The 24,639-nt window shown below is 37.7% G+C and overlaps 1 protein-coding gene across 11 annotated transcripts in view; it reads right to left on the bottom strand.

Moving 5' to 3' along the window:
• Positions 1-24,639, bottom strand: part of DLGAP1 (DLG associated protein 1) — a 405,566-nt gene that overhangs the window by 358,982 nt on the left and 21,945 nt on the right. Inside the window, exon 1 of one of the 11 annotated variants that reach the window (XM_085052615.1) lies at positions 7,390-7,453. The exons of the other annotated variants lie outside the window; for them this stretch is intronic. The gene's annotated coding sequence lies outside the window, so the exon portion shown is untranslated. Of the gene's footprint in view, positions 1-7,389; positions 7,454-24,639 lie in introns of those variants that run through there. 11 annotated transcript variants of the gene reach the window in all.

Below are 24,639 nucleotides of genomic sequence, written 5' to 3'. Positions count from 1 at the left end.
CTCCATCAGAATATTTCCCATCTCTTATGCCAAAACCCTAACTACCCAACTGTGGCAATGGATCCAGAGAGTAATTTAAAAAGTAGAAGTAACATAAAAGACTGAAATAAATGATCTGTAAGGAAACAATATGTACACACATGTATATATAATGTGTATATATAAATATACAGTATATATATAAATTTACATGGGTACATATTTAATTTTGGAAAACATCAATAGCAATAGGAAAGAAACTCATGGATTATCTTGGGTTGATAGTATGAAGGGTCAAATCCCATTTGAATGGATGCTATGTTCAATTTAGTCCAGTTTCTAGCACCTTGTAAAATAATCTCTTCACAATCACCAAGCGAAATTACTCCTGGAAAAATGTACTATCTACCCCTTGAAGCACCTAAGCCAGAGGAGTACTGCTCTGCATTATATTACATGCTGATCTGTCCTACACTACAATCTACAATTTAGGCAAAGGCACACAAATGAAAAATGAAAGCACAGAGAAATCACGCAACAAGTCCAAAGCTACACAGCAGAGACCGGGGCATAATTAAAATGAGATTACAAGATCTGAACTCCTGCATATACTATATTAAGTTTCCTTTCAAACCACACTGAGAAAGCTCACCTCCACCCACTCCTCAAGATATCAAAAAAAAATATATCTGCTCAACAAATTTGTGGAATAAGTCTTTTCACTCCAGGCAGCTAAAGAATCCACTGTACTCAAAAGAAGAACTCACAGATAAATGGTTGCATATTTTCTTTTTTTGTTGTTACGTTTTTAAAGAAATAGGATTTTTCTCAAAGCATAATCCAAAATTTTGGTCTTGGAGAGGTAAACAGAGCTTAAAAATACAATGGAAAACACAGTCTTTTTGTTAAATTTCAGCTTTCAAAAAAGACTTTAAAAGCTTATTTTTATACAGTTTAACAGTGGAAACCCCTCTACATGATACAAAGTTATCTTTGATGCTACTGCATTTATGATAATGATTTATTCATGTATTTCTTTTGTAGCTCTGTCACTAAGAATTGAATCAGCTACATACAACTTAATTCTTCCCCTGTTAGTTGTGTGATGAGAAAGATGATATTGCTTTCTGATTGCAGTAAAACAAAATGAAATACTTTACCTGTCAGTTCTACTCTGAGTAGCAAATGCAGTGAGTATGAGAAATGACATGCATGGCTACTTTTCAACAGAGCTGTCACACATATGGAGTAATTTTTTTTTTGTTATGCCAAAGATTTCTGTATTTTCCAAAACTGCATCTGCAGCTGTGGATCCAAATCCCTGAAGTACTCTGCCCTATTATCTTTTATACTTGATTACAACAGATATTTCGTGATCACTGTAGTTAAAGGAAAAGAGCATATTATGCACCTAAATATTTCCATTCCTAAACAGTGAGGGACTTAAATTGCTTTTGATAATAATAAAAACATCATAAACAAGCCACACTTATGTCCACTACTACTTTCAGATTTCATCTGAAATTTATTAGTATGACATATGAGGAAAACTTTTTTAAATCTATGGAAATTAAAAATCAAATGTTAATCTTCTCCTTAAAGATTAAATGAAGATGGTAGTTGAAAACTTTGTTAGCAAAGCAGATTGGCAGTGGCTGTGGATGGTGACAATCCAGTGTTACATTACAAAGTAAAGAATGGTATTGAATACTTCACTATAGTGTTTGCAAGGTACTAAAGTACCTTCAGAAAAACCCTTCAAGTTTCCTTTGCTCTGGGAAAAAAGGAATTCAAATGACCAACTAGGAAAATGTTGTTTTGATTAGGAGACACACTCCCAGGCTTCATATCCTGCAACCCCAGATAAGCCATTAGAAGACTCATTACACAGCCCAGCTCCCACCTACAGCCCCTGCATAGAAACGGCATATCCCTTACATTAATACTCAAAGCCTAAAAGAAAAGTCATAGAATGTACAAATTACAGATTCCCAAGGACAGAGCGTCTTCAGTATCATATTTAAATGGAAAGTTGTGGAGAGGAAAGAAACCCCAAACATTGGAAAATAATTAGGAATTATCCTGGACACAAGAGTTTGGTGTTTAATCTGACATCATCAATGTCTTTGGCATTTTTTTCCTGAATTTCAAAGCAACCTGCCATACACTAAAAGAAAATAGCAAGAGTAGATCGATATCAAAGGTATTGAGTACAAAATCTGTGCCTTTGGAGGCATAGTGAGAACCCCCTGTAAATGTAACATGAAGTTAAGATCCCACAGAAACAGAAGAAATTACCATTCTAATTCATGAAAATGTTGCTCTGGTGCTGTTGTGTAATGCAACAAGATGGATTCTCCTGGTGGCTAAAAGCAATTTTGAAGTTGTTGGTACTACGTGTGCAAAAAAACCCCAAAAAACAAAAAAAAAAGCCCAACAAAACCTAAAGACAAAGGCAGCACAGATGTGGCCAGAAAAGGCAATGGGAAACAAAAAGGTATCAGAGGAACACTTGCAATACAAGCATAGCAGAAAGCTCAGAGAGTGCTTTTCAAGCATATTCTTGGCACTAAGGGGAATTTTTAGAATAAAGAGACTCCCTTTATTATTCCTACTCTTCTTTTATTTAGGAAGATATAATTTTATGAAGATTTGTTCTGCAAACAAATGAAGATGCACTGACTATTATAAGCAATTCTCTCATCACTTTTTCTTCCCAATAGAATAATAAGCTATGAGAAGCTGAATACCGACTACTTATCTTAAAAGATAATATGCTATATATTTTCTTTTGGATACAGCTGGACTAAAGTCAAATATCACACTCATCCTAATTATGATTCTGACGTTACAGAGGTCCAAAGAAAGTATGACGCTTAAACCACTTAGCAACATCCACAAATATTTGAAATAGCTGGGTACAGCTCTGCCAAGCTGCTCATCAAGAATGCCATTGCTTTGCCATTGTAGGCACTGCAAAATGATGCCTGAAGTTCCCTTGCAAGCACTGCCAAGAGAGAATTATGCATCGCATCTTCTTCACTAGTTGTCCATGGGTTTACTGTAGATTCAGCTAATGCTGTAGGCTTTTGGCAGCTGGCATTATTCACAGTGTAAAACGTCATTCAGCTTCACTGTCTCAATCACTGTGCTCCACAGAGCAGAAAATTAAGTTTGACAGATTTAAAGGAGGTTCTTGTCATTTACTGTAATTCATATAAATCATTATACATATGGCTTTAAAATCTCATCTGTAACTTCCAAAGAATGATGACTGAGTCAGTGAGATTATTTTATACCATTACAGAAAAAAACCCAAACCCAAATTATGAGTTCAGATCTAATGCTCATTTTCATTCCCATGCAGAGAAGCATTGCCATCATCTCTATCTCTAAATATTCAGTCTTTCCTTTTCAGAGGAGCTTAATTTCTGTATCATCTAACCTTAACTAACATGAGCAGTAGTATTTTCTTTCATATTGTAACTGGATACGAATTTTCTGCTGGAACTACCTTTTTAATGGAAAGAGAGGATTTATAGGTGACTTTTTAGTATAAAATGTGTCAGGTTTCATGAACTTTCTGTAAAATTTAAGCAGCACTCTTCTGTATTATGCCTTGTACATGCTGCTTTTAGGGTGCCACATTCACTCCACTGGGGACAGGTAACTCAAAAGCCAAGCCTCTTCAACACCTCCAGAATCAAAAATGTCCTAAATCTGAAGAATCCATGACTTTATGTCGTGGAAAGGACTGTTCTTTCGGTGCTCCCAGGCATGCTGTGGAGAACCCTACCTAGGAAAGCCTTTTTTAAGTTTGTGGCCCCAAAACATGTGACAATCCCTATCTATGTAGCCAAATTATTTACCTTTCTGTTTCACTACACAGTCCTTGGCATCTCAGTGTCCACAGTGCATACATACAAGTTTGCACACAGACTCTTGCTTAGAGCAACCCAAGTAGTTCCCTTAGCAAGAGAATCTGATCACAGAAGATAATATGTTCCAAGATCTGTGCAGTGCACAGGCCAGTTCACAGCACCCACCACAAGTTGCTCCTTGGCTCCCCACCAAGAGCCTCCCAAAGAACAGTGCTTCTCAGTCTCCAGCTAAACTTCTTTTGCAACTCCAAAATTTTCTACCAACTCTACACCACAATTCATTTGCGAAAAGAAGTCAGGACTGGATTCAGGGCCTGTAATAATGCCCTTAAATATGATACTGAAAGTGTCACTGAGAAATTACCTTCCTTTCAGCCCCTCTTTGTATTTCTACTGTTGTGGCCATCAATCTAAGAGCTACGAGAGGTTTTGACAGAGTGTGCTACAGTCTTCTTGAAGCCTTTAATGTTTGCACCAATGGGGTGTTAGTTCTTTTTGTATCATCCACCTGACATATTTTTATCCCAATGATGGGGAAATGAAGAGATAAAATGCTAATTAAATAATTTCCCTCACAAGATAAACCGCTTCATTCAAATGTCAATATTTGCATATTACTGGGGGAACTTCTTTGGATTCTCTACACCTATCTTGAGTTAGTATCTTCTGAAACTGAAAGCTTACTTAATGCCTACTGTTGTTTTATCTTTGTTCATTCTAGTGAGTCCCCAGGGCACACTGGACCCACATCGTAGGGGAAGTCTGGTGCCTCCACGGGGGGCTAGTTTTCAGGTGTGTGGAGAAAGCTTTCCTACCCTGATATAGCTCTCAGATTACTGTGCACTACTAACTCTTCAGGTAGGCAGCAATGAAAAGAGGCATGCAACACCAATGACCTACAAGGATGCTGTGAGTTTACACAGGAAGAAAATTAGAAGTGCCAAAACCCAACTAGAATATCATTTGACTACTGCTGTAAAAGACAATAAAAATGTTCCTATAAATACATTAGAAAAAGGACTGAGAAAATCTCCATCCTTTATGTGATTTGGGGACTAAAACACTGATAAAAGATGAGGGAAAGGGTGACATACTTAATGCCTTCTTTGCCTCAGTCTTCAATAGTAAGACCAGTTCTCTGGGTACCCCATTCCCTGAGAAGGAAGACAGGAACAGGGATCAGAATGAAGACCCCACAGTCCATACCCCAAGGGAAAATGGCCAGGGACCTTCTACACCACCAGGAGAAACCTTATTGCTCTCTACAACTTCCAGAAAGGAGGTTGGAGCCGGGTGGGGGTCTGTCTCTTCTCCCAAGGAACAAGTGATAGGACAAGAGGAAATGGCCTCAAGTTGCACCAGAGCAGGTTTAGACTGGATTTAGGAAAAGTTTATTCACCACTATGGGGTCTGGCATTTGAACATGCTGCCCCGGGAGGCACCACTCCTGAATGTATTTAAAAGTTGGGTGGATGTGGTGCTTAAGGCCATGGTTAATGAATGGATGTGGCAGTATTAGGCTAATAGCTGGACTTGATGATCTTAAATGTCTTTTCCAATCTAAATGATTCTATGGTCCTGTAAACTGATCAATGTCTGTTTATCAACCCAAAGAAGTTACAATATGAAACAGAATTTCACACTGGCAACCATAGTAGGATTCCATAAAGAAGCCAAAAATATGAACTAAATACAGACTTAAATTATTATTTCAAGTATGAGCTACTAATTACAGTTCAACAGGTACTTCGTTTCCCAAGGAAATTTTCTGGCATGCAAACAGCAGATGGCAGAAATTGCAATTACTGAGCTATGAGTTGCAGGCTACTACTACTGACAGCTAGCTTCTGTTATTCTGTAAGAATCTTCATGGAGAATGGGAGAAGGCATACTCGAAAGGTATTAGTGAGAATTTTCTTTTCCCAGTGGAAATTTACTTCAGAAAGAATGTGAATATCCTTCCTCACTTGTGAAATTTCAGTCTCAACCATGAGTGTTGACTTCAGTCTCAGTCTTGAGTGCTGACAGCTTCAGGCATCCAGTTTTGCCGATGTACTCCTGATGCCCCATGGTGTATTCTGCTTCCTCAATAAAACTGAAATATATGGGACACAGTCATGTCCCACTCAGTTCCCACCAATGGGCTGACTAATTTTGAACATAGTATATAAAAATCATAAGAAATTTGCAAGAATGATTTACTGACATAGCTACCTCATCTTCAATTTCTCATTTGTTTTTGTACACCTGAATGCAATCTGTACACACAGTATGATTAGTCCTGCTGTATACTTCTCAGGACACTGTAATTGGTTCAAAAGCAAATCAGAGAGCTGCTCCTGAGGTGCATCTAAACTCAGAAACTATGTCCTTAGACATTTTTATTGGAAAAAAAAAACCAACCAAAAATCAAAACCAAAACCAGCCCTGCAGCATCACCCAGTGCTTTAAGACTCTATAGCAGTTTTCTCACAATAGAAGATAAAACTCAAAAGCTGCTGATCTAGTGGTCAACCCAAATGAAGTCAAATGAGAGCAAACAAGCAGCTTCCCTTTCCTTGCTCCTCCAAGCAAGATCATTTCAGAGGAGCATAATAAGAAATCTCACACAGTGATGGAGATAGTGTGAAGGACTGCTATTTCCATTATAATGTTCACGTTTCTTTAAACACTGGTCTTTAAAATCTCATATTTCAAAAAAGGAAAAAAGTCTCATGCCTGCATAGAAAGACAAGCAAAGGAAGACATTTACTCTTCTTCAGAAACAAAAGACAGAAGTGTCCCCTGCAATAGCTATTTAAATGTCTTCATTTGAGTAGAACCTGACACATCATTTTTAGCTGCTTAAGATGGTTGTCAGATTCCCCCTTCCACAGCAAACCATATTAAAAATCCTAACAACCCAGAGCTGCCTGGGGTTTTGGGTTGTGATGGTAGGACTATGCAACAAAGGAGAAAAGCAAAAGCAGACCATGTTTTACCCACATGAATTCCCTGCTCCACACACATAGCTCAGACACCACCACGTGTTCCACAGCATGTTTTAGCACACAGTGCAGAGTGTGTGGTTTGCTCAGAACAGCAGACACACGATCAAAGCACCTGAAGTCTCTGCAAATCCACCTTCCCAATCACCATGTAGGGAAGCAGATAAGCACATTGTTAATCTCAGCAACTGCTTCATGCAGTTAAGACACCCATTTACAATTTGGCTCTGAATCTGTTTTCACTCTCCCTTACTAAGTTCAGAAGTTAGTTTTTTTCTTCCTCTTTTTAGAAGGGACAAGATAAAGGTTACATTTGTATATAAAATATGAACACTTAGTATTTATGTTTAAAGCTACTTATGTACCTTAGACAAAGTCAAATTTCTTGGTCCACATAAGTTAATGCTTGGACTAAAATAGAGGAAGAAGTGGGTCTCTGCTGAGCTAGCAAAGAACCACACATACTGCCAGGTTCATGATCATCAATGCAGTACATATTTTTTCATCATAATTTTTCTTATCTGCCTATTACATTTACTCACATCACATTCAGGAGCATTTCAGGAGTCAAGACTTTATTCTCCCATTCTCAAGTGTGCCTGAGTTGATATAAGTCTTCACATCCTTTTTTTAAAAAAAAATCTGCTTTTAGTTGAAAACATACCATATAAGACAAATGAGAAAAAGCTATAGAAGAGAATGAGAATACTACAAAATGCAAATATATCATATAATATTATGCAAAAGAGTTGTTGGGGTTAATAAAATGTAAGATGAGTGTAGCATTACAACTACTAACAACTAAATATAAAACCTAGCTAAATAAATTTACCTGTGGACAGCCATGGCCTAGAAACATTAACTTATTTATTTTATATTATTACCATCTTTTATTGTCACTTCCACTATTCCTACACAAAAAGAAAATATAAATCAGAAAACATCCACAGCCCCTTGTTGAGGAGTTTCTGTCTGGAATCATTAGCCAGGTTTGTTCTTCCTGAGGCAGAGGCAGTCTGTACTTCCTTGACTTTTTATCAGTCAGCTTGCTCCTTCTGTTCGTTATTAACTGAGAAATACCTCCCCCAAAAATACATGTCCCTGGTTTTGGGATGCAAAATTTTTCATATCTAAGACTGCAAAAGTAATCCAAACATCTTTTCTCAGTCCTGCAACAGCAAGTTTTACCTATTTCAGCCAGAATGATGTGTGTCCATTTGTCTAACTTACAGGTCCAAAAATTTTCTTTGTGGGTTGGTATTTATTGCCTTGAAGTCTTTTATACACAGTAGGTCTAAAAAGATTTTTTTAATCAGTACAATATCTCAATCTGGGATCCTATAATCATGCTGGGCCTCATCTGCTTTGCATCACTTGGCAATTTAGGTTGTGCAAGCTATATTAAGTGCTCACAGATTTTCATACGAATGGCATGTACAAGATGTTCCAGCTTACTCACACTGAATCCACCAACTGCAGTAGACTGTTACAGTATTTTAAAATTTTTTTTAATAGGTGTTATACTCACAAATATCCTTTTGTTAAAATGTGAAGATGTTTGGAAATGCCAAAATGAGTTACTGCTCTGTGCACCCTTATGTTCCAAGGCCGTTAAGAGCTCTTAGTGCCTCTATAAAATTCATGTTCTTAAGTCTAATGACGAACTACATAAAAGTTCACTTAACTGTTATGACACACCAACACCTTGTCAGACTCAGATAATATACAGCTCTGAAAATCCATTCATCAACCCCAGTCGTGCATTCATCCTTCTATTTCCTCAAGTTTCTTCCTTATTCAGTTCAGTGTGTGTTTCCCTGAGCAGGCAGCATCTACAGGTCAGAGCTTCCCTGCTAGAAGCCCTGACTTGGGTACCACTGGTCCTGTCCATCGGTGTCTCAGCCACTTCTATCTTCTTTTCACCCCAAACTCCTCACAGCAGTCTCTACTGCTTCAGCCCAAAAGTCCTAGTGCCCTGCTGGGCTTTGTCCGAGACTTTACTGTGTTCTTTTAATGTCACAGAACTGGGTAATCTGTGCAATAATGGAAGAAAATAAAAAACAAGCTGTCAGTCAAACAGAAAACAAAAGATATTAATCATTTGGTATTATAACCACACAGCACGTGTGTGCATATGACTAAGACATGAGGGAGGAGAGCCATATGTACCAAACTATTTGCAATGTAGACCTGAAGAGGTTTTCCAAATTAGGTCACAGATGACAAGAGAATCAATATAACACACATAGACCCAGATGCAGTATTTTCACATTCCTCTTTTTAACGGAGATGAGGTGATATGAGGACTTCTTGGGTACAATTTATGCAATATGGGCTTTCATAAGACTGAGGTAACACTGACAACATGGTGAAGGAAAGAAAAAAAAAAAAGATTTTGTGGAGTTTATTTCAGTTTAGTTCAGGAACTGGAGCTGCTCAATTGCCTTACTGACCAGGTGTCAGTAAAGAATCACTGAAATCTATTTCCATCTATGTACGGCTGACGTGTTGCCAGTTTTTTCTAGAAATAGACATTACTGAGGCTAGCTCTCTCTCTTCTTACCTTCCACTTGGATCACTGCAATCTGCTCTGAAGTTAGAAAATATTTGAAAAATTCAGCTAGCATAGAAGTAGGCAATATTTTAGAGGCAAACCATTTGGAAACAGCCATCTGTGCTTTATAATGGTTGGAAAATTTAGAAAAAATGCTACTTTTCTCCTTTTTTTTAATCAAAAAATTATCTAAGTTTTTTCACTAGTTCCACTCTATTTTACCCTTTCTGCAGTGGACTTTTCAGTACTAGTTGTGAAAAAAGACAGAGCTTTACAGCCAAATTTTGTATGATAGCCTACACAATACCAATTCATTTGTGTTAACCAGAGACTGTGCTACTTCACGCCCCATTTTTATCAGCTGCCTCATCTCTTCTAATCCCTCCACTCTAGTAGCTCCTTTCTACTTATTTTTCACTCTTTGCTTCCACCACCAAAACCACACAAACAGTGCAGAAGTCAAAATATTTGTTTAGGTGGGATGCAAGTGCCAGCAAGGGTACCATCACCAAAAATCAGCTTCAATAAAATAATTTATTCTTTCCTTATTCTGATAGAGCTTGGATTTTCTGACTGTTGGACAAAGCACAATCCTTCTTGCAGGTTTCTGAAGGAGACAACGTTTAGCATTAGTTGGTTGCTACTAATTTTAAATACAGTCAGGTATGGTGATAGCAATGATCTCTTTATTAAGCAGCAGACCAGTTCTTTTCCTCACACATGTACCACATGCCTTCCCATATTTTCTTTAAGCTAAGACATTTCTATGGAGTAGATCACTGATTTCAGTTAAAAACAACTGAGAACTCATCATTTGTAATATACTTAAATATTCAGCAGGTCAACAGACCATATGTGGTTACAAATATATCTGACCAGTAAAAAAGGTGTTTACTTTTCCAGTACCTTCGTGTAAGTTTCTTGCCAGCATCCATTATCTCCATAAGCACTTCTTTCCATTACACAGAAAAAATGGAGAAGTTCCTTGCATTTACAATTAAAGAAATTAAACTGTTTCTTAAGATATATGCTTGATTCACAAAAGTAAACAAGAATTTGAGGACTAAAACCACATACATTTTTCATGGTAACTTCATGTTTCTGGAAGCTTTTCTTTTCCTACTCCTATTAGAAGCTTCCTAGTAGAGATGATTTAAGTAGTAAATGTCTCATAATGTTCAAATAGTAAATATCCATTTTGTTCCAAAAGATGATAAAACTACTCAAATTATGCCATTTATATGGTTTCTTCCATTCCCTTCCTCCGAGATATTTAAACAAACATTAGAAAATCCTATTTGTAGTATCAACTGAAGCTCAGAAAGCTGTTAGGTCAATGTATATACACTCTGTTCACTGACCTAAATTATAAGAGACTAACTTCAAAACCACTGACTGAAAACTAATCTTAAACACTGAGCAAGTGTAACAGATCCTGTAACTATACCTCTAGAAGAAATGTATTAGAGATGCACAAGAAAAAAAGGTCACAAAAAAAACCAAACCCAGAACCATTAGGTGTCACATTAACTCAGATATGAGTTCCATTTTTGCAGGCCAGCAGCCCACGGCGGCTCCTGCCCAATTCCCTGTGTTACTGAAGCACAAAACCAGTAACCTCAGAGTTCTCTGGCACACAGCAACACCACAGTGGGTCTGCTCTCTCACAGAAATGGGTGCTGTGGCTCAGCTTCCAGCCTGGAACCAAACAAATTGCTTCTGCTCTTTACCTGACATAGATGTGCTCTGGCAAATAAAGAGAAAAAAGACCTGGCCCATTTGAATCCAGGGGTCCTTCTCCAAATGCTCAGTTCCCAGCTGCATCCCACTACTTTGTGATGTCAAAAAGAAGTCTGTTGACCACAGGACACCCCACTCTTTCCAGACACAGATACAGATACAGAGTGCCTCAGCCACATATTCAAGTCTCAAGACAGTACAAAAATAAACATTTATGCTTCCTATTCCCAGGTACTGATGGAAAAGCTGTTATTCACGTGCTGAGTCTGGCCTTTTTCAGAAAAATTCCCTCTCGGCCATCGACTCAGATAATCCATTAGCATGTACAACTATAAGACCTTTGGGCTCCCCAAGAGCAGGATTGTAGAAGCAGGTGCAATCTGTTTCTGAACGTGAACAAAATCAGCGAAGTCCAGGTGCCTCCAGGTAGTCACCTTTGCTAGCTAAAGAAATCTATCATTTGCTACATTTAAGCTCCTTCAAACCATTTCTTTGATATGGTCATTTGCTCTACAGCTTGTTAAGTCCTTTATCCTGCTAGTTGCCATTCATCTCCTGGATTTTAAATGGCTTCCACACCTGAGCAAAAACTTGTATTTAGTCTACATTGAGCATTTCCAGTGCACTTCAAGTATGCATAATATGGCAGGCCTGGATCTTCAGATAAAAATTAGCTAGTCATCCTGCCTTTAGCTTTGACTAGAGTCCTTGCTTTAAGCCAAACTGAGGATGGCAACCACTATGCACAGCTAATGCCTTTGGCAAGATCCTGCATGAAATCAGCATGACCTTGGGAGGTTCAGTGAAGAAGGAGGAAGGCAGGGTATTTTTCTCACAGCATGGCCATATATACATAGATATCATGTACTCATCCTGCCCTGCTGCTGCAAATCAATGTAGTACCCATTTCCTCACATTCCATTGCAGAGAAATCTGGTTACCTCCCTTGATTTTATTTGCAGTATTATAAACATCTCAAAAATAATTATAGTTTAAATACACACATTTTGCACTAGTTCTGTTACTTTTCAGTTGTATCACGTATTCCTTCATTATATCAACACTGTTAAAAAAAAAAATAAAAGCTTTCCTAAAATGATTTGTAGTTCAGCTCTCAGATAGACACGCATGAAACTAGATGATATCTGTGACACGGATCAGGAGTGACAGAGTGTCTATTTCTAACTTGTTTTTAAAGAATTCCACCTCTTCTAGAGAGCTGTCCTCTTCCCTTTTGAGCATGGTTCTATTTGTTCCTCCCCTACAGAACAGAGTGCTTCAAAGAAAAATAATAATGTATTTTGGCAGCTACAGCTAACAAAGAAAGCATCTACTTTAAGACTTGAAGACAGCAAACTAAGGTTAAGTTCATCATGTCCTAGCCAAGAAAACCTGCGGAGAGGCATTCTTACAGTGAAAGCAAAGCTGGAAGCTTAGTCCACAAACTTCAGTTACCAAAAGTGTCAGGATGGGAAAAGGGAGTTCCAAAGAGGTTGCAGAATTGAAAGCGATTAGCCTTCAGTGACTTTTTTTAGTTTGAAAGCCCTCACAAAAAAATTATAAAAATAAAGTATTTTCCCCCTCATGTCTTAGTTATCTGTAAATAAAACATAACAAGAGAGGGGATTATCTCAAATTGCAAGGAAGTCTCTGCTTTGAGTGACACTGTGGCTCAGGAATCATTTCAGATACAGCAACTCAGGCTGCTTCTAAGAACTTGCAAGTGACCTCCCTAGGAGCAAAACTGAAGTCAGTGGGATGATCCACGTGGTCTGGTTTCCATCTGGACTACAATATATTTTAGCATTTAAATTGAGTCTTTCTACGGTGTTGATGCAGAAGGTACAGACCTGGGTCTGAAGCTCTTCAAAGCTCCACTCTCTACAGCCACATGCCTTACTGCTTTATATTTCAAGAACTAATGACAACATGCACACAATTAAGCTGTCAGAAACATCCCCAGCAGCTCAGAGGCAATCTCAGCATAGAGGATTTTGCTCTCTATGGACTGTCCTTTGCACCTTTCAAACAAGTACCCAAAATCCTCGTGCCTACTTTACAGTCAGAACTGATTTACTTCACTTCTCCATTTTTTTGCTGCTATTTTTATACCTGCACCTTCCTCTCAAAAAAAAAAAAAATCAAATTAAGTAAATTCCTGTAAAAGGTGAGTGACATTTTAAACTGCATGAGTGCATTTAGACAGATAAATTGAGTGTCCACTGCCTAAAGAAGCAGAAAAATATTTAGCTTCAACAGCTATCTTAAATACGATTCAAAAGTGAATATGTCTATTAAAATTATTATTCTCAGCAATAACCTTTTAGAGCAACTGAAGCAAGAATTATCTGAAGTCAGCAATATTTTTCCATGTATGAGCCCAGAGAATTTCTTAAAATGCTGAGCATTCTTCCTAGTTCTGAAATCGACATGAGTTCTACCTGAACTTAAATACATGATTTGCCTATAATCACAAGAAAGAAAAAAAAAATCTATTGTCAAGTAAAACTGTAAAAGTAGTTACATCTATTATGCTGTTGCTAAACAATAAATAGCAGAAAATATTTTAGAATAGTTTAAAATGTGTCTTTAGCACCATAAGTGGACTGTATTTGATTTTTACCTGAAAATTCATGCAATCCTATTTTACAAAGCTGTACACACAATGAATAAGACCTGCACAGTCTGGTTTAAACCGCAAACAGCCAAATTGAATCACTCTCCTGACCAGCCTAATGTGTACAAAACTTCAGAGCACAAACTGCAGTTATTTTAAACGCTGCATGTGGGCACAAGCAATAACCACCTGTTAAAGTACTGATGCTCCTACACTACATTTCAAAATACATTTTCTCCAGTACTGCCAGCAGTTATTTTTGGCACACACTCTTATTTTGTAAACCCTTTCTCCTCTACTACCTCCACTATTATCTTGACCGAGCATTTTCCTTCTGCTCTGAAGCTGCACTTCAAACACAAAACCAAAATCTAGGGTCTTTCTGAGAATCAAAGAGGTATTCTGTGACTGTAGCTACAGCCATGCAAATCCAGGGTGTGGAGCTCCTATGGATTTGCCCTACATGGGAGGCAAGAAATTGCTTAACTCTGAACCAAAGGGACTATAGTGGTGGTAAGAACAATTAAGGAAGAGTCTAAATAAAATAAGAGACAACCATCAATTTGCATTTAAAAGAATAGTAATTTGCATTTAAAAGAACAATGCTCAACATTTGGTAAACATCTTTTTGCAATGTAATTATGATCAATTTAATTCAGGGGAAAAAAGCCCCTTGAAACTATTTTCTTTACTAACAAGATTCTTAGGAAGAAAAATAATCAATTTTGTAAAATGTACTTAGCAAGATTTAAATAGGAAAAAAGATCAGGCCATTTGCCTTCATGTACAATTTGATCAGATAGCATGTAATAGAGGTGACAAAGCCCTTTGAATTTTCCTCCACGACTTGAATTTCAGCTAATTTTCTTATGCAAATAAGGGCTAACTAGTTACTTTTAAAATTCCTTCTCTTTTGCCTACAAAAACTCTAAATAGATTATTCGTAGCTCTCGAGTTTAAGTAGTTTTGAGTGTATTCTCATCTCAGTGCACAGACAGCTATGCATAAGCCTCTCATTAAGGATAAACCGCCTCTCATTGAAATGAGAATATTTCTAACCCTAAGGGTTTCTGAATTAAATTCACGTTCTGTTATTCATCCAAATTATTTTACATTTTCATAGCACATTAACATAGCCTCTGTAACTTCATGATAAAGGCAGATATACTTCTCATAATCTGCACTAGACTATGAAAAAATACAAGTCTGTGCAGTCTTAGCACACCTGTTAAAAGGTGATGGGTTGGAAGATGCATTCTGCAAGAATGCAAGAATTTTGCTACGTGTCAAAACTTCTGTCAGTGCTCAAGGATTGTTTCCTATATGTCAGGACTCTTCTGTTATTTTTTCAATACAGCTTAAAGTCCATTTTTGCCAGACAGAAGATGGGCAAGAAGTTCTGTTTGACAGAATAAATGCAATATCTGATAAAAACCCAGGCTAAAGGGAGACAAAAGCTCAGTTCAGCTCTCATTAATCCACAGCTTGACTGTGCTTTGCTGCAGGGTCCAGCATATATCTAGAAATATATATGATCCAGATCATGACCTTCACATCGATTTTTTTTTGAAGTATCCATGTAACCAATTTGTCAGTTTGTGTCACATTGCCCCTTTACATCTATCCACACAAGGAGGATACTTGTCTATCAGCCTTCAGCTATGAACTCTAAACTTTTCAGTTTGAAGTTATTCTCAGCTTTTCCTTTGATCACTCTCATCTCAATTAGAAACCAGTAACTTGACCAGCAAATCAAAACATGCTTGAAATCAAGACCTCACATACTTTTTTGTCTTTAAACCTTAATAACGGGAAAATAAAAATTACATACATAACAATGACATGCAGGAGACATGAAAAAGAGCAAACTTTTTTTTTGTTTTGTTTTGTTAACCCATGTGCTTCTGAGGCTACTAAAAAGAGTGAAAAGTAAAAATTTTAATGTTTGGCTTGGTGCTTATTTATTTTCCTTTCCCCATAGTTCTATGATTCATGTTATTGCTATCGTACCCCTTAGGGAGAAATTTGCTGAACAACCTTTTCAGATGTGACTGAGCAATTTATTTCTTTAAAACTTCCTCAGAATAACAAAAGAATTTTAAAACAAAGCACCTTGAAAGTTTTTTACTGTATATTTATTATTTTCTGGTTTGAACAACAAAAAAAGTCTATAAAGCAGTAGCCAGAATTTGACCTTTAATTCAAAACAAATGTGAAAAGAATTGATTTGACCCCATCTGTAGGTTATCATACACTCTGGTTTGGTTATGAAGGTCTTGGATCTATGGGTTGAACAGGTCCATGCTCACTTGGGATGTGACTCTGTGCTAAGCATCTCATGTAAGGTTCCAAAATTTCTCAGTTCTCACAAACATCAGTAGGAAGTAAAATCTCTCAATCCACAGGAAAGAATGGTACTTTAGACAGCTGACAGAACAGTCTCTTTCCAAAGATGATCTAAACCAGTATTTATCACATATCATGTATTTTGGTTTGGAAAACCTACATAACTAACACAACTGTGCAATTTCACAAAGGAAATTAAATCCTTCAGCTACATTGCTTCTCACTTGAAATGCTAGATGCTCCAGGATTTACTGAGATATCTTTCATATAGCCAAGCCCCTAGCTACGTGGGAGAAAATGTCACTTAGAGGATAATCAGTTACCAATGTGGTTTAGAAGTCATTATCTTCTGTAAGATTAACATTTATTTAAAACTCTGAAAATATTCATAAAGCAAGAAAACAGAATTTATAGTATACCGAAACAAACTTTATGCCTTAAATTGTAGTAATTTGGACATTTCAAATTTAATCAAAATGATCAAACAAAAGGTCTATGGTAACATTCACTGCTCTGCAACTGCCTCTTAAAAGTTTCACGCAAATTTTAACAAAATACCAAACGTACAAAAATAAAGCTCTACATGCCAGCAACTCTTTATTGCTCATATTAGCTTACATTTCACACTCATTAAAAAATAGAAATACCAAAGTAATATTGAACCTAGTGGCTTTCCTTGGAAACTAACTTTATTTTTTCTAGGAGACAGTGAAGAGTTTTCAAAGTCATACAAGGGATCTGGTTATCTACCTTCTGTTAATTTTAAAAGCTAAACCAGAAAAAATTCAGTGTTGGTATTTAACGTCTAAGATAAAAATGATTGAATTTATCAGGCCACACTCTCTTACCATTGATTTCAACATACTTTGAATACAGAATGATTGCAGCCCTTGTAGAGTTTCAGTAAGCATTGAAGCACATTTTTTCAGGAGGTGCAGAGAATGTTATTTATCAACGTGCACACTCATACAGGAATTTGGTTCTGGAACACAATGAGTCAAAAGTCCTTAGTCTCCAGAAACAGTGAGCAGGCAGGACAAGGAGATGAGAAACACTTGTGCATCACGTCAGCAGTAACAGTGGGCACTAGACTAACATGACTCAGAAGGATGCATCACACACCAAAACCTTTCAGAGTTCACATTCTGTCAGGACAGTTATTCTGCTGCACTGGCTCACAGTTGCAAAGCAGCAGAAAAATGTTCCTTTCCAACAGAAAATCTTCTGCCTTTGGTCTCAGCTCAGAGACTCCCCCCTGCTTCTTTTCTAATCTGATTCCCTCCAGACACTTTTAAGCAGAAAACTATTTTAGGCAGAAAAATTAAAATGCACAATACAAAATATTCCCCAAATTCAAATGAGCTGGCTTCTAATATCGGATGTTATCCAAAAGGGCTTTTTCTGATTGACTTCTGCTGTTCACCAAGGTGTGAAAAATGAGGAAATAAGAGCATTAAGGCAGCAAGGGAGCTCACAGCCACTAAAGGCAGCAGCACTATCAGTGTCAGTGTCTTTGCTTCATCAATGGGAGGCTCTTAAAATGGAAGGCTACAGTAGTGACTACTGCATTTACAGGTTATTATAAGAAAGTCAAGCAAATCTGTGCCTCAGTGGCAGTGCCAAAAATTAGAGAGGCAACTAAAAAAGATGTGCAAATGAGATGAGAAAAGACAGGCACTACTTTAACCACACAATAAGTCTACTTTGAAATCTCTAGGGGTCGGAGAAATGTTCAGTAGGGCATGAAAACCTTAAGCAAAAGTGGGTCTCCAAAATACTTTTTATGCTCAAATTTAACTGAGATCTGTAGCTTTGCTGCCTGTGGATCAAGGAAAGTATCTATAAATCACACTTCAAGCTTGCTGAGCATATGCTGTGCAGGCCAGATTCTGCTGGAACAAACAGACATTAAAATATAAACTCCTGAATGATACTCTGAAGTAAGAAAGTTAAGAACTTGGATCATCAAGACAAATTGACAATATTATGACTCCACAGCAAGATTAATGAAGTCGTATAGTCTGACATAATTCCCATCTTCAGGATTGCTTTAAAAAACCCTAGCACTATTGTTAAGTTAGATCTGTCTAACCTCTAAACTTTACAGCACAGAAGCTATTGAAGCTTTATATCCTATGTTAAAAGGACACTTGCACACTTTATATGTTGACATACAACTAATATCCATGTAAGAATACATTAAATCTCTGTAAGAATACATGCAAATCAAAGGAACTTTGGATATGAGATTCATTTCAGAGACTGTTTATATCTGTCATTACTGCCAAGTTGTCCAAACCCTGTGCAATCAAATGTGTTAGAATGAGTTCTCCAAGGAAAGAAACTATGTTGGTATAGCTTGGAAAGAATATCTAAACATATGTGAAGACAGTGAATGTTTCAGGCCCTTGGAAACTCTTAACATTTATCAAAACATCCTTCATGTTTAACAGCACTCCCAGGGTCAGCCCAACATACAACATGGGACACACCTCTCCCCACTATAGCCAGACTTGGAGCTGCTCTATACCAGATGGATATGACTAGAGATTTCTTACAGTTCTTTGATGCTAAAAAATTCAATTATTAAGTTATGAGTGCGAGCACGACAGCATAAATAACAGTAATGCATGTATAAGATATGAATTAGAAATACTGCTGCCCCCGAAATCATATACTTCTTTGGAATATGTTCTGAATCTCAAAAGCATGTATGTTTAGTTTGATGCATTTCATGTACCAGCTTTCACAGCATGTTCTTGTTTCCACTGCATCAAGAATTTGCTCGAGGCTAACGGCTCCCAAGGGAACTGACATTTTATTTGTATTTTTCAGCAAGTTACTGAAAATGATATTGTCGTAAAGGAATTACATAGTTTATGCTCTAAATGCTTGGAAAAAGAAATAGAAGTAAAATAGGATTGCATCTTGCATATTTATTTCTTTGTTTGTTTCATTGCATTCAATTATCTACTTCTCTTTTAGAAGCTTCCTTCAGTTAGTGGACTGGACAACACTCCATAGAGAAGCAGATTACATCCCACACAACTGAGCCATGCACATCTATTCATCATGGATTGCAAGTGACAAGTGCAATGACCAGGGATTTGAAGGACAGCAAAGCAATTTTTCCCATCAGGGTCAATGTAATAGAGGCAAGACGTGTGCAGGCTTTAAGCAAAACACACAGTTTAAATGCATAGAGAAACATATGAGACACAGAGGATGGAAAGAGAAAACACATTGGGATTGTCAAATGAAGGAAATGCTAGTTTTTCAGAACAGATCTCCAGGCTGAAAGATCTCAGCTTCTTCTTCTAGAAGACTGACTTTTCCATTCTTTACCCTTGGGGTGGCAAGCAGCATCTTGGTTCAAGTAAGGCAAGCAGTGATGATGGGAATGATAAAAATGAAACTGTTCAGAAGTAAGGAGCAAGAAAGCTCATGGTAACAGATTTACATCAGGGGTTTAGTTTCACAGCAGCAGCAACTGAGATTTTCAGGCGACTGATCTTATCTGAAAAGATAGTTACCAAAATGCCAGCAATCTTAAACTTGAGTCCTTCTTAAGCTGCAGCACACAACACTCTTCTTATTAAGAGGAGTGAAAATTGCTTCTTAGCAAAAAAAAAAAAAAACAAGTCAGCAATGCATTTCTGAGATAACCTGCCTCTGGATTACTCCCTCGGAGGAGTATGGTCAGCTGTAAATGCATGACTGAATTCAGGTATACTCTTACTGTATCTCCCCAAGAAGAAAAGCATTGCTTTTCAAGGGGCATCTCTCTGCATGGCTCAGAAAGTCTATCTGTAAGTAGAGGTGCAATGATACAATGCCACACTGCAGCTCCCAAGCGAGAGAGATTCCATAAAGGGGGAATACAACCTGGAGAGGTTTTAAGCTCTTCATTTTAAAGTAATCTCTTTTGGTTATATTTTCATAGAGAAAAACTGTTTTCCTTTGGCATCTGGAAAACTGTCACAGAGATTAGAATGGGCTACAGAACATATAAATGAGTTATTCTAATATGATACAACTGTTCAAAAGCTCATAGGTAGGGATCAACTCTTGTTTCTGTGTATTTTTAGCATCCTGGACATCAACAAATCTGAGAAAATCTTAAAGAACAAATCACAGCAGAAAATCTTCTGTCAAGCAAATCTTCAGATCTCATGGTGCCTTTCTCCCAGATATTTTCCTGAGTCGAGAAACTTAGAGGTACATCACAGAAAACATCACTATAAACTTCACCTGTTCGTATATGCTAGCATGGCCAAGTCTAAGAGCCAAAATACTGGGACCAAGTGAAACGTGTTCCTATGTTGCACTCCAATGTTAAATTAAAACTGAATTACACTAAAGCAAATGAAGCATAGCAAAGAATGTTAATAATGGAAAAATATTTTGATAGACGAGCACTTTAGATTGCAAAGGGAATACACTCAGGGTGTAGAGAGGCAGCTCATTAATGCAACAGAGAAATATTTGTTAAAGCTTGGTGCAGGTATAGATTTAATGGCTTTTAGGGGCAAATCTCATGGCATTCATCCAAGCAAAACTCTAAATGAAGTGAATTAGTGTTTTCCCTAAAGACTGCAACATTTGGCCCCTAGAAATAGAAAACAATCAACAATAAGCAGTTTGGATTAAGTGAATCCAATAGTAAATTAATTTACACAAACACCAAAGAGAAAAATACCCTTTTGTTAGCTAATTAAAGCTAACAAAACTCACTCCTAAAATTCTATGCTATTTCTACATTTACTTATAAATTATACATTTAATGTACGAATATCATAGTTTAGTTACTTAGAAACCCAGACCAAGCCTATAATAATAGCTACTGGCACAACCTAGCTAAATTGTTGGTATTTCACTGCAGATCCTGCAGTTCACAATCTGTAATCAGGGAAAAATGTTGCATAAAACATTTCAGACTGTGAGTTTAGAAAGATAATAGAATTCAGGCTTTAAAAAGAGATGTTACAGAGACAAACCTTTCTCAGGGATTTGAAACATCATACCTATGGACACCAGACTAAATTGGCTTAAATTGATCTCCTGAGTATGCTTTAAAATGAGATGGTTTCTTGCATCACAGTCCTGAAAACAGATTCCACTGAAGAAGGAAGACTCCCACTGAGATCAAAGGAGACAAAAATTTAGCACATGTTTAATCCTAAGATTGAGGGTAGAATATATATGAAGCCTGTGTACTTTTATCACTGAACTATGGTACCTACAGATAACTCCTAATGTTCAGAAACTTGGTTCACATAAACAGAGATTTCTCTCTCACACTGATCTTTCTGTTGTTCTTCCCTCCCGCAGTCCATTCTGCCTCCTCTGAAGCACTACCTTCCTTCATTTCTGCCCATTACAGCAATTCAAACATGGAAATCTTTCATAAAATATTTCATCACAGGCAGCTAGAAGATCAATTTGCTTGTGTTAAACAATGATACGTGAGTGTATTCTCAAAAACCACAAAACGGTAATTCAGAAAGTACAGAAAAACCTAGGAAACCACATGACATTTTAGAAAAAGTTCTGTTATACAAAAAAGGACATAAATTTCACTCTTAAGGAAGCTCTTGAGATTGAAAACTAACTCTGCAAAATCATTAATGTCTACTGTATTATAAGAAGTCTTCCTCAATTAGATTGGAAGAGGCCTCTAGGTTCACAAATATTTCTCCCTTGTTATCACACATAGCCACATCATATAAACTCTTAGATAAACTTAGCAAATTTAATCTTAAAATCAATCTTGGACTGTTGCTCTAAAACCTCCTTTAATTGGAAGTAATAATTTTTTTTCTGTTTTCCATCCCATAACTATCCATATGTGGGTCATCTCATGTATATACCACCACTATCCTTTGACTCAAATAGTTGTTCCCTCCCTGGTGTTCAGTTCAGTTCCTTGCACACATATAGAAGCCATTTTGTCACCTTCCAGGCTTAAGAACATCTTGACCTTTTCATCCCTACTATGTATTTTCTTCCTTTTATGAGTCCTTTCGTGAAATGTGAACCTTCTTTTGCCAGAGTGATCTGTGTGATCAGATTCACACAGTTATTCAGATAAAATTTAACTGCTATGATTTTGCAATAAAGTGTATTCTTTTGCCCCTTCCATGTCAAACAAAGCATTCCCACTATGTAAGTAAAACTCTGCTTCACAACCCTGAGGAAGTGGCAGGGGTCGTGGAAATTTCATCAGCACAAATGGAGAGGGTTGGAAGGGATCGTAGGTCTTCTGTGCAGTGAAGATCACAGAATCATAGAATGGCTCGGGTTAGAAGCAACCTTCAAGGTGATTATCCTGTTCCAACCCTCCTGCTATGGACAGGCACACCTTCCACTTGACCATGGTGCTCAAAGCCCCATCCAATCTGACCTTGAACACTTACAGGGATAGGGTATCCACAACTTTTCTGGGGAACCTGTCCCAGTGCCTTGCCATTCTCATGGGAAAGAATTTCTTCCTAACATCTAATTTAAACTCACCTCCTCTCAGTCTGAAGCCTGTCCCTTGTCCTGCAGTACATGCCCTTGTAAAAAGTCCCTTTCCAACTTTTTTTAGGCCCCCAGTGCTTCAAGTACCGGAACACTGCTCTGAGGCATCACCAGAGCATTCTGTTCTCCAGGCTGAACCACCCCAGCTGTCTCAGCCTGTCCTCCTCCAGCCCTCTGGTCATCTTCAGTGACAATGACAACCAAGACTAGAAGAAAGCTGCAGGGTCTGGTGATCTCTTCGAGAAGGACACCTAGTAGGAATGCAGAGATTTCCATGGCAAGAAGGAAGAACCAAGAACACAAAGTAAAGCCTTGGGGTCAGGCAAGAGGTAGCAGGAGATTTCTGTTTACAGATGACACTGAAGCCTTCATATCTCCCTCATCCCTGTCCACTCAGGCATAAGCCCTACCTTCCTCCTAAAACATCTCCCTCCCTTCAGCAGCAGCTATTTGTCAGTCTGACTCATACCAGCCTCAAACCCCTGTGCCATCTGGGCTGCTGATCTAGGCAGCTCTAGAAAAGGTGACTTGGACACACACAGGACACAGAGCCATGGCACTGGCCAGCCTTCAGTGCAGGCAGAGCAGCACATTCACCTCTGCCAGCAGGCTGGCTTCCCAGGCACACACCATGCTTGGTCTGCATCTAAGGAAATCTCTGTCCTTGCATATTTTGGCTTACAACTGGCCTTCACCTACATTCAAACCATTTTTATGAGCCTTCATTGTCATTTTGTACCAAACTAGTTACCCTGATTTGTCTCCCAAACAATGAATTCTCAAATAAACAGAAACAATCTGAATAAGCCGTCAAGCACTAACACACTTGAACACTGATCTCTTGCACATTGTAAAGCTAAACTTCTTTCCATTTCTGCAAATCTAGTCCTCCTCTGAACTCTAGATATCTCCAAAACATTGACTCATTCCTTAGCATACTCCTACACTTTATGCCAGAGTTGACAATGAAGTACTGAACCACAACAAATCTAAAGACTTAACTTTGATGAATGCTAATTCCCCCTGTCCAGTGCTGCTCCTTTCACCACAGTGGTATCTCCCTTGACCAATACCTTGTCTATCTCAGCTCTTTGCTGTTCATGTTTCCTAAGTTCTCAGGTGGCACCGTGCTTTATTTAAACCCACGTTGATATCTGCCACATTTTCTTGCATTAAACACTCTTTACTGATTATTTTTTAAAGGTAGAGCTTGTTTAACAACATCTGTTTCTGCCAAGTCCCTATAAAACGTCATGCAACTTTTTACTGACCTCCACATTTCCAATTTTTCTTTCCAGCAATTTTTTTGAAGTATTTACCGATGGTAAGTCAAAGTAAAGGTCTTGTAGCTGCACATAATATTTAAGTGAAGGGGGAAATTATCAGCAACTATTCCATACCTCCCATATCACTCCAACTAATAGACGTTGACATACATCCTGCGGTCACTAAGTACAGGTTATGCCTCACCTTTGCTCTCACAGTCAGCTATATCACCCTCACCGACAGAAGAAACAATGTTAATGCACCTCTCAGTCTACACCTAGATGCCCATAAAGAAATTGGTATTTAATCTTCCCTTGGCATACCTCATTCCTTGGTTTTTTTCTGTTCCTTTGGCTGAAAAACTCTTTGTTAAAACATTTCCTATTATATGTGACTAAGCCCTGCCTTTAGAAGTTTCCATTCAATCTTTTAATGGATTTCTTTTTTGATTAGCCTGGAAGGAATGGAGCAGATAGACTCCCTAATTCTAAAAAAATTCTGGAGAATGACCATTTCTTTCAGCTAAATGAGGAAACATCTCTTATTGGGTTTTTCTTGGGCCACTAGTTTCAGATAGCTTCTTCCACTATAAAGGTAATGGTGTTCCCCTCCCTCTCAAAAAATCCTGAGTTTCTCTGTTTAGGAACTCCCTGAAGTGCTTTTCCCAGTTCTTCTAAATTTCCTATTTTGAAACTGAAGACCTGAAGCACAAAGCTAATACATTTCCACTTATGTTTCTATTTACAT

This window comes from Lichenostomus cassidix, chromosome 2, assembly GCF_008360975.1.
Source record: "Lichenostomus cassidix isolate B80296 chromosome 2, HeHo_3.0, whole genome shotgun sequence".
Lineage (NCBI taxonomy): Eukaryota > Metazoa > Chordata > Aves > Passeriformes > Meliphagidae > Lichenostomus > Lichenostomus cassidix.
The sequence above is the reverse complement of the archived record's forward strand: the minus strand, read 5'-3'. Positions and strand labels throughout refer to the sequence as shown.